This window comes from Pinus tabuliformis, chromosome X (assembly GCF_031772625.1).
Source record: "Pinus tabuliformis cultivar Carrire ecotype Pingquan chromosome X, CPIR1, whole genome shotgun sequence".
Lineage (NCBI taxonomy): Eukaryota > Viridiplantae > Streptophyta > Pinopsida > Pinales > Pinaceae > Pinus > Pinus tabuliformis.
In genome coordinates, this window is record NC_142308.1 from 85223450 (window position 1) to 85234417 (window position 10968).

Here is a 10968-nt window from a genome sequence, read left to right on the forward strand (position 1 = left end):
AGATCTAATCCATTTTCAAACACATGATAGAATTCCATATTTATAGTAATGAGATAAGCACAATAAATAACCATAACAACCAATTACAACTAGAATGATAATAACTCGTACGTGGTTACAACTCACAATTATTGGAAAACAACATTTTGTAGAATAATTCATTGGAATGATACATTTCTCCTATTCTCTTTGATAAAATTGGGGTTATCTATTTAATTAATCATTAAATTTTAACATTTTGAAATAGGAAAAATTGCAAATATTACTAGTTTTTTTTAATATTCAAAATATTGAAGCTCTCTGGGATTTATAATTTTTTTTTACTATTTCCAAAGCAAAATAATTTTATCTTATAAAATTTGAATAAATTAAATTTAGAAAAAATAAGAAATATATATTTTTAATGGTTAGTTTAGAAACTAAATTAAATTTATAAAAAGTAAGAAATGATTTTTTTTTTAATATTGGAAACTAAATTTTATATAAAGTTTATTTTCTCTATTTTTTTGTAACTTGTATGTCTTCCAAGATGACCTAGAGGCATCTAGGCCGTGAAGGATTACACTAGATTTCGGTCACACTAGCCCTTAATAGTACTAGAGTTTTGCACACAAAATGTGAAACCAACAACTTTCCCATGATAAAGTGACTTAAAAATACACCATCACTATCTTTTATCACAATTTTAAAATATTTAAAAATTAATAATTTATCTAAAATATATTCTTAATAGTCCGCATGGGGTAGCTCAAGTGGCAATGGCCATGGAAATGAAGTCTCACCGAACCGAAGATCTTGGGTTCCTTTCTTGTGCTACCCTCCCCGGAAATTAGGTAAATAATGGACATGTAAAAACTAGAAAATAAATTACTTTACAAATTTAAATGAATATATGCCTTTCATGTTAAAATTAAAAATAAATTATCATTATTTCTAAATTCAATCTTTAATCTTAACTTCAATATTACTATTTAACTTCTCAAGGCCTAACCCATTAATACCTACTTCTTACCATAGTTACCAAGTTCGAACTGGAATTCGATTCGATAAGATAAAAATTCTAATGAACATTTTCCAATTCAGAAAAAATTCGATAGTATACATCATAAAGATTTGAATATATATACTTTATTTTATCTAATAATAATATATTTCCTTATTTTTTTTTCTCTGATTTTTTTAGATTTTGAATAATTTTAAATAACTCTAAATTATATAACCACTTTTAAGATACAATTAAAAATAAAATGCCCATAATTCCTCTTCCCACTAAGAACTTAAATCCAAAGAGTCTAATAGATAAATACATATTTAGAAAATTACTATTCTAAACTTATTTTTTTAAAATCAGTTAAAATATAAATATATTAGAAAATTAGAAAATAAATAGTAACCACTTTCATAAATTTTCTTTTTTCCTAATTTAGGTTTAGCTTTCCAACCTTACTAAAAATAAAACTTTTCCAATTTACATATTTTCTTTTTCTATTTCCTTTCTTTTTCTAAATAAACATAATTATGTGTTCAAACTTCAAAGCTTAACCTTATATGTCCAAGAATCTTGAACAAAGTGATCCTAACATTTCCAAACTAACACTAACTTGTAACTCCTTAAAAAGCCCTAACGTTTCGAAGCCAGTTCTCGTAACTTGTAACTCCTTAAAAAGCCCTAACGTTTCGAAGCCAGTTCTCGTGACCATGAAGTATTGCTTTCTTGGGGACTCTCAACCGAATAAAACCCTAAACGAGCCGAGACTCGACAACAGCGAATAATAGTAATCTTAACCGAATAATAGTAATCTTCACACTATCACCAAACCCTTAATTTTGCCAAACAATGAGTTCACCCAAATAACTCCAATTTTCTCTCTTGTTCTCACATTGGGTTCACGAGATCTTCCAAAGCAAACTAGACAAGGAAGTGACTATCTATTCGACATCTAACTTGAGTAGCCCCAACAATGAAATCATCTTCATAGTAGACTTCTAAATACCAAGACTTGATTGTGGTTGTCTCTTATGCAAATTCTCTTCTTATCTATATGGCACAACTCCTTTAAATTTCACATTTTCAAATCTCAAGCTTTTTATATATCATGTCTCTAGCCCTGATACCAAATTTGAAAAAAAATTACAAATTTTGTTAAAAAACATATTTTATTTGAATTGAAAGTTATGTGATCCATGTTATATTCAGTAAAGTCTTAAGGTAAAAATCACATTCAAGTTGTTGGGTCTACTTGTTGTGATAATAACTCATACATGGTTACAACTCACAATTATTGGAAAACAACATTTTGTAGAATAATTCTTTGGAATGATACATTTCTCCTATTATCTTTGATAAAATTGGGGTTATCTATTTAATTAATCATTAAAATTTAACATTTTGAAATAGGGAAAATTGCAAATATTACTAGTTTTTTTTAATATTCAAAATATTGAAACTCTCTGGGATTTATAATTTTTTTTTACTATTTCCAAAGTAAAGTAATTTTATCTTATAAAATTTGAATAAATTAAATTTAGAAAAAATAAGAAATATATATTTTTAATGGTTAGTTTAGAAACTAAATTAAATTTGTAAAAAGTAAGAAATGATGTTTTTTTTAATATTGGAAACTAAATTTTATATAAAGTTTATTTTCTCTATTTTTTTGTAACTTGTATGTGTCTTCCAAGATGACCTAGAGGCATCTAGGCCATGAAGGATTACACTAGATTTAGGTCACACTAGCCCTTAATAGTACTAGAGTTTTGCACACAAAATGTGAAAACAACAACTTTCCTATGACAAAGTGACTTAAAAATACACCATCACTATCTTTTATCACAATTTTAAAATATTTAAAAATTAATAAATTATCTAAAATATATTTTTAATAGTCCGCATGGAGTAGCTCAAGTGGCAATGGCCGTGGAAATGAAGTCTCACCGAACCGGAAATCTTGGGTTCGATTCTTGTGCTACCCTCCCCGAAAATGGGGTAAATAATGGAAATGTAAAAACTAGAAAATAAATTACTTTACAAATTTAAATGAATATATGCCTTTCACGTTAAAATTAAAAATAAATTATCATTATTTCTAAATTCAATCTTTAATCTTAACTTCAATATTACTATTTAACTTCTCAAGTCCTAACCCATTAATGCCTACTTCTTACCATAGTTACCAAGTTCAAATTGGAATTCGATTCTATAGGATAAAAATTCTAATGAAAATTTTCCAATTCGGAAAAAATTCGATAGTATACATCATAAAGATTTGAATATATATACTTTTCTTTTCTAATAATAATATATTTCTTTTTTATTTTTATTTTTTTAGATTTTGAATAATTTTAAATAACTCTAAATTATATAACCACTTTCAAGATACAATTAAAAATAAAATGCCCATATTTCCTCTTCCCACTAAGAACTTAAATCCAAAGAGTCTAATAGATAAATACATATTTAGAAAATCACTATTCTAAACTTATTTATTTAAAATCAGTCAAAATATAAATATATTTAGAAAAAAAATAATAACCACTTTCATAAATTTTCTTTTTTCCTAATTTATGTTTAGCTTTCTAACCTTACTAAAAATAAAATTTTTCCAATTTACATATTTTCTTTTTCTAAATAAACATAATTATGTGTTCAAACTTCAGAGCTTAACCTTATATGTCCAAGAATCTTGAGCAAAGTGATCCTAACATTTCCAAACTAACACTAACTTGTAACTGCTTAAAAAGCCCCAACGTTTCGAAGCCAGTTCTCGTGACCATGAAGTATTGCTTTCTTTGAGGACTCTCAACCGAATAAAACCCTAAACGAGCCGATTCAAGTTTCCTCGAATAATTCGCTCTACGAATAGAATTGACGAATTTCCGAATTTTTTTCACGATTCGGAAGTATTTTGGTAACTATGCTTCTTACCCAATTTTATCCTCAACCGTCGATAATGATTTTCGATGTCTTGACATTACCGCGTGGAATAAATTTTAACAAGAAGTCCGAGTAAAACAGCCTGGACTAACTTCTGGTAACGAGCTATAGGTTTATTTTACTGTTCTCGATGCATTTTCCGATGATGTAACCAATAATTGGGTTCTTTGATGAATCAAGTTATTAAGATGGGCAAGTTATAAGAGGAGTTGGGGGTGTGGTGCCATTATCATACTGGAATCGGGGAGATTCTGTCACTTCGGGTGGAAGGCAGGATAAGGCACAAACAACAAAGTCTTATAAGGGGTTTTACTGCTAGCAAAATGGTTAAGATTGGATCAAATCTCTATCCACAAAAATGTAGATAAAGTGAAAGACCACACTTCTTTCCACCCCTATCCTTTCCAACTGGATGAAGCATATTAGGAGATTGGCAATCAATTTTCAAAACATATCTTACTCTCACATCTACAAAGAGCAAAACCAAGTGGCAAACCTTCTCTCACAGAAGGGTATTCACTCCTCACGTAGCAGCGTTCGCTCATGGCGTGTTCTTGAACTCCGGGTCTTTCACTTCTTCATAGAGTTTCTGTTATTGCTATCTGGATACATCACTGTGCATTTTTGAACTGTGCCTAGAGTATTTGTTATTGCTCTTTGAATACTTCCAACTGTGCAATTTTGAAACAAAATTACTCTTTGCATATAATACTTTGCATATAATACTGTAACCAGGACTTTTTTATTTGTTATTGCTCTTTGAATACTTTCAACCATAGTTACCAAATTCGGCCGAATCCGTCTGAAGAATTCGAAAATTCGGCAATTCGGTCCGATTTGGCCATTAATACGCTGAAGTTCGGTTCGGACACATTACAGTCTCCCAAATTTATTTTTTTAATTTTCTTTGATTTGTGTTTTTCAAGAAGTCATACTCCAATTTTTGTGCGTTAGTTTTGTCATGCAGTTGTAGAATATTGAACCTTTTAAACTTAATTCTTCCTATTTTTGTGCGTTAGTTTCGTCATGCAGTTGTAGAATATTGAACCTTTTAAACTTAATTCTTCCTGCTGGTCGAAGGATCCAGTTAGACAATACTTAAGATAGAAGGGACAAGGATGTTATTGACGGTTTGTTTTATTTTTATCAAAGTTATTTTGATGTGTTAGTAACTTTCACCTTTTATTAATTTTTACATTGTTTGTTCAATGCAAAAAAATCTATATAAAAACTAAATAAATGGTTATATTAAATTTTCATTTTTATAATAAAATATTTTTAAGTTTTATTTTTTTTCATTTTCACAATAAAATATTTATTTGTCTATTTTTTTTAATTTTAATTTCTTTTCTATAATATTTTGGCCAGTAAGTAATGAAAATGGAATTATTTATTCATAATAAATTTGGTTGTAATTTAGTTGTTTGTTTTTAAGAAATTTGCAAGGAAAATATATTATATGGTTTTTAAATCTTTTAAACAATTAGCAAAATAGCAAGATAGTTCTAATTTGATGATTCTTGATAGTTCTAATTTGATGTTTTTTTATCTATATTTTATTCAGTTAGTAATTAGGAAATTTTCTAAATATTTATCATTAAAAATTGCAACATTAGTTACTATCTTTTGATTGACCAAGAGGAGTTGTTTCTACTAATTTCAATATCTTATTCACTTCCATTTGAAAAATTAAGAAAACAACAAGAATTCTAATTTGATAATTCTTGATAGTTCTAATTTGATGATTTTTTATCTATATTTTATTTTAGTAATTAGAAAATTTCCTAAATATTTATCATTAAAAACTACAACATTAGTTACTATCTTTTGATTGACCAACCAACAATTTTAAGGGTGTCTTTTTTTTAATGTTAAAGAGTTTGTTCTGACCATGGTATCTTATTCACTTCCATTGAAGAGGAGTTGTTTCTACTAATTTCAATATCTCATTCACTTCCATTAAAAAGGAATTGTTTCTACTAATTTCAATGTCTAATTTTATTTGCAATTCTATAATATAATTCACAATTGTTAATTTAAATTATTCAAAATTTAAGAAAAAATATTATTAATAATAATGTAAGATGTATATTTCCGAATTTTTTCCGTATTACATTTTAGAGAGTCAAATTTTTTTAGTATCGAATCGAATTCGTATTCGAATTCGAATTCGAACTTGGTAACTATGCTTCCAACTGTACATTTTTGTACTGTGCAATTTTGAAACAAAATTACTCTTGGCCGATAATATTGTAACCAGGACTCTTTCAGTTATAATGGACTAAAGTAGAAAATTATAGATAAGAATACATAGACAAATCAGTAAAAGATTGAAAATTCTATGAGGAAACCTCAGAGAATGTATTCTCTTCTTTGTTAATGCGAAAAGAAAGCGTCTTTATTTTCTTTAAAAAAAATCCGCCCTACATGTAAAATGTTGACTTTAGCACGCAATTTTTATCATGATAACTAACTCAACGTGGAGGATTTTCGGGATATTTAAAGTGATCAAGACGGTCAAAACTGCAAACCAAATAATGTATCGTTCAGAAAAAGCAAATCCATCGATTGCAGGTCTGGAGTCTCCGACCAAAAACAATAATCGAATTAACATTTAGACATCATTTTGATTTTCAAATTTGAAGAAATAGAATATGTACATCTTCAAGTATTTACTTATAAGTTCAAATTCAAAAAAATAAAATATATACATCTTCAACAACGAAATAAATTTGAATATTAAATTATTATTATTTTAATATATTTTTGAAACATGCTTTTTAATAAGGAGACAAAAGCATTCCCATTAAAATAAACAGTCTATATCTTCTCTCCTATGTAACACTAATAAAGTATGAAGTTGTATAATTGTAACATATGCCTAAGGTATCCATGGAGACCAATCGAATACTTCTATTACAAATTACAAGGCAATATCGATGAAACTCATCCTACTAAACAGCCACTTCACCAGTTGGTTGGTTAGTTAGGCTTCCTGCAATTCTTGCGGATCTCTCCGCCACTGCCTGTAAGAGTTTTAATGTTCCCCATCTTCACCATGGCGGCAGCAAAGTGAGAGAAGAAGGTGGTCTGGTTGGAGCTGTAGGTGGTCACCTGTGAATCAGTGGAGCCTCCATTGAAGAGTTGTTGATCAGAGTGGAGAAGTCCCTTCTTGCATTTTAGAATATTGATGTAGTAGTTGTTGTCAAAGATAGTGAAAGTCACATAATCCAACGGCGACAGGTTGCTGTCTCCAAAGCAGGCGGTGCTCGGACACTTCAAACGCAGCAAAGTGGAGTACGTAGTGTCTATATTGATGTCGTTGTAGATATGGGCTCTAAAACTTACGCACCGCGCTTGCCCTATAGTATGACCGCCTGTAGATAGAATATCATATCAGATCAACCTAACACCAGCTATCAATATATACACTGATCTACAGTATTTAAATCTTATTTTTTTATAATTAATTGTATCTTAGTTCTTTTGAAAAGATGCTTCTTCATCTAAATATTATAAATGAAAAATAATAACAATATTTTGATTACCAGATAGTGTGACCATTTCCTTTTTGGAGAGGCCCTGTGCTTGGAATAATGAAATTAGGTTGCTCAGATTGGAAGTGGGAGGCGGAATGTTAATGTTTGCACCGCTAAAGTTCGCTGTTGTCGAGTCTCGCCGACCCAACCTCACAACTCACCAAGGTCCACCCAGCTGTCAGTTAAATTTTTAACAGACATACTAAATATTAAATGAAATGACCAGATTATTGTAGATTTTAGAAACGATTCATACAGAAATAACAAGATGGCGGAGCAAGGTTAATCGGGGTTACTTCAACAACAGAATCACGAGCAGCAACAGCGATAATATCTGCACATGACACGACACCACTGCACGCATTTTCGAGTTGGTTCTTTACGGTATCGATCACCTCGAAGCCCCTTGCTGAATTGTTGTTGGGATTGGCGTACTTCTCGCTAGTGAAGGTCGTGGAATTGTCCAACAGGACGGACCCATCGCAGCCCTGGAACAAGAAATGAAAGAGTGACCGTTGTCAAGCTGGTTGAATCAATAATAATAATATGAATTGTTCCACTTACATTAACGAAGCAGTGGTGTAATTGAAGGCGGGGAAGCGACGCCCCATGCGTTTCTCTTTGGCAACGGCTTGCTTCACCGCGGCTTGCACTATTGACAGCGCCCTCGGACAAGACTTGCATAAAAGGTGGGGCTTAGTTTCAGGCCAGCGGTGGCATCAGTGATCGAAGACATAATAAACACCATTAAAACAGTACGCGCGAAACTCTTCATCAAAGCAGCCATTTTTGCTTATGGAATAAGCTCTCCAATGGCAACCTATTTGCGAATTCGCAGCCTTGCAGGGATGTTAAAGGAGATATGTGAACCCCAATTTACAAGGGCAGATGTTGGAATGTGAGGGGAAAATTCGTGAGCAGGGGAAAATAAAAACTCAGTCTAATATAAAAGGACTTTGGGTTACTTGACTTTATTTTGTGTACCGCATTGGTAGAGAGGAGAGGCAACCAATATTTAGGGTGTTATTGGTCTATTAATGCGTATCGTTATTGTTGGATAATTTTTTTGTTTAAATTCAAAGGATGGACATTTTAATGATGTACATATACAACCACAATCATTAATGGATCATAGTTGCCTTGGTAGAGATACATGTTTCTCGTAAAGAAGCGTAGGACTGTAGCAGTGCTGTGCTAAGTTTTCAAACTAGATGGCCCACACCGGACATTGTGAAAGAAGAGTCTGGCAAGGAGCAGTCTCTGTTGCCATTTCCACACCAAACAATCACTTCAGTTTTTATGATCGTCACATCAAAACCTGCATGTTCACAAAATTGGCCCATCTTTTAGTGCTTTACCTAAAATAAACTCTTCACCCCTTGTGCCTCTATGTGATTGGATGTTGATTCTTGTGGTGGAAATTGGAACCTTTCCAACAATACATCGACGGTTCTTCATATTCCCCGATGCCATGGCATGAGATAGGGGGCTATACAACTTCATAATCTTCAACCCCATGCCGTGAGATAAGGGGCATTGACAGGGCATCTTTTGTCCATTACGATTAAAAATTGTCTACGAATTATATTTTAAAATTAGATTCACTTTGATGAAATGTGAAAATTTTGTTTTGAGAATTTTAATGGTGTTTGAAATTTTGTATTAAAATTATTATTAATAATAATTATTTTGAGGATTTATGTTTTTTTTAAATAAAATTGTTTGTTCAAATTTATAAAGTTAAAACTTTAACATATGTATATTTAAAACTTTATATATTAATTTAATTTCTATTTAAAAGTATTTTTAAATTATTATAATTACTTGATAACAAATATATATTTTAAAATCATTTTCATTTTATTAGTTTGTTTGAAAAGTTGTCCATCTGGCTTTGGATTGACGGTCAATGGGTACATTGTTAAGGTACTCCTTGTGATAGATTACTGGTTCAAATCCCCGTGGGTGCTGATTTATCAATCAATAAAAGATAACACTAAAAATAACAACATTATATTCATGAGAAAAGTAATATTCGAGAACCTTATTTTGAACTAATAATATTTATAACCATATTAATTAGAATTAATTGTTCAACATTTTTTAGGTGAATTTAATTTTGGGAGGTATATTTTCACATTGTATATATATTTAATTTTAATTAAAAATATTATAAAACATGAATAATTTCATTTTTATTTTGCTCTTTCTATTTGTTGTGAATATCACAATCTAATATAAATTATGTGCCTTATATTTTTATAGATATTATAATTCAATATAAATGAAAAATATAAAAATATTTCACATCTACTATAAATAAAATATTTTGATGTCCATGTAAAATAATATAATTTTATATCAACTTTACAAATATAAAATAACACAAGTAAAATAAAATCATATATATAAGAGGAAGATATATAATTTTTATATTTTATAAAAATATTTTAATATATAACTCAAATAAATTACTTGAATACCCATATTCACTAATTTATTTCCATATCAACTTCATATATATCTATATAAAAAGAATACAAATATATATATTTTGATGTTGATTATAATAAAATATTCATTGTCTACAAAGAAAAAGTAATTGAAAGAGAAAAAACAATTACTTTCTCATAGAAGGAAAAGAAGAGATGTGTAATTTATTCAGTTCTTAATTTAACATTAATATGTTACATTTAAAAAATATTAGTAATAATAAACAATTCAATGTGCATCATAAATAAATATTTCAATATGCAAGGCTAAACAATATTGATGTCTATTTAAAAATATATCACTAATAAAAAAATATTTTAATATGGAGAATGTGGTCCATAAATATGATATTTCAATGGTCATGTCAAGTGAAATATTACAATGTGGTTTTTCTATATATATATATATATATATATATATATATATATATATAATAAACATCAAAACACTTCTAAAATCTAAAAAGTCATAAAAAATAACTAAATTATAACTTTATTTTCAATTATATATATATATATATATATATATATATATATATATAACAAGATTCTTAACCATGAAGAGTCACCCCCATTGGAAGATTCGTAATCTGCAGATAGGTGATGGGTCTCTTAAACAGAAACAATTCAAGGCTCATCTATCTTGTGGCACATTTTAACCTTTCTTTTTCCATTTGATAATATATTTTTCAAGTTAAGGTTAGAAGGTATTTTATATATCATGTAGCCTAATGCATTGAATGAGCAGGGCAAATATGATTGAATGTGCAGGGCATATATCGACCACTTTATTTTATAGCAAAGTTTTCAAATATTTAATTAATTATTTATAATTATTAGATGGATAAAGAGATTTAATCTTGATTAAATATTCTAAACTATTCTTAGTAATACTTCCAAATCAAAAGTTGAGATTTATCTCAAAGTAATTATAATGTTTCTTCCCTTTTAATTAAACTATTAATTTTAAAAAGATCATATGAAAAATATAAAATAAGTTATG

General features: G+C 29.1%; 1 pseudogene; it reads right to left on the reverse strand.

The window, feature by feature from the left end:
- Positions 1-6916: 6916 nt before the first annotated feature.
- LOC149138494 (peroxidase P7-like) lies at positions 6917-8248 on the reverse strand (annotated as a pseudogene).
- Positions 8249-10968: the final 2720 nt, after the last annotated feature.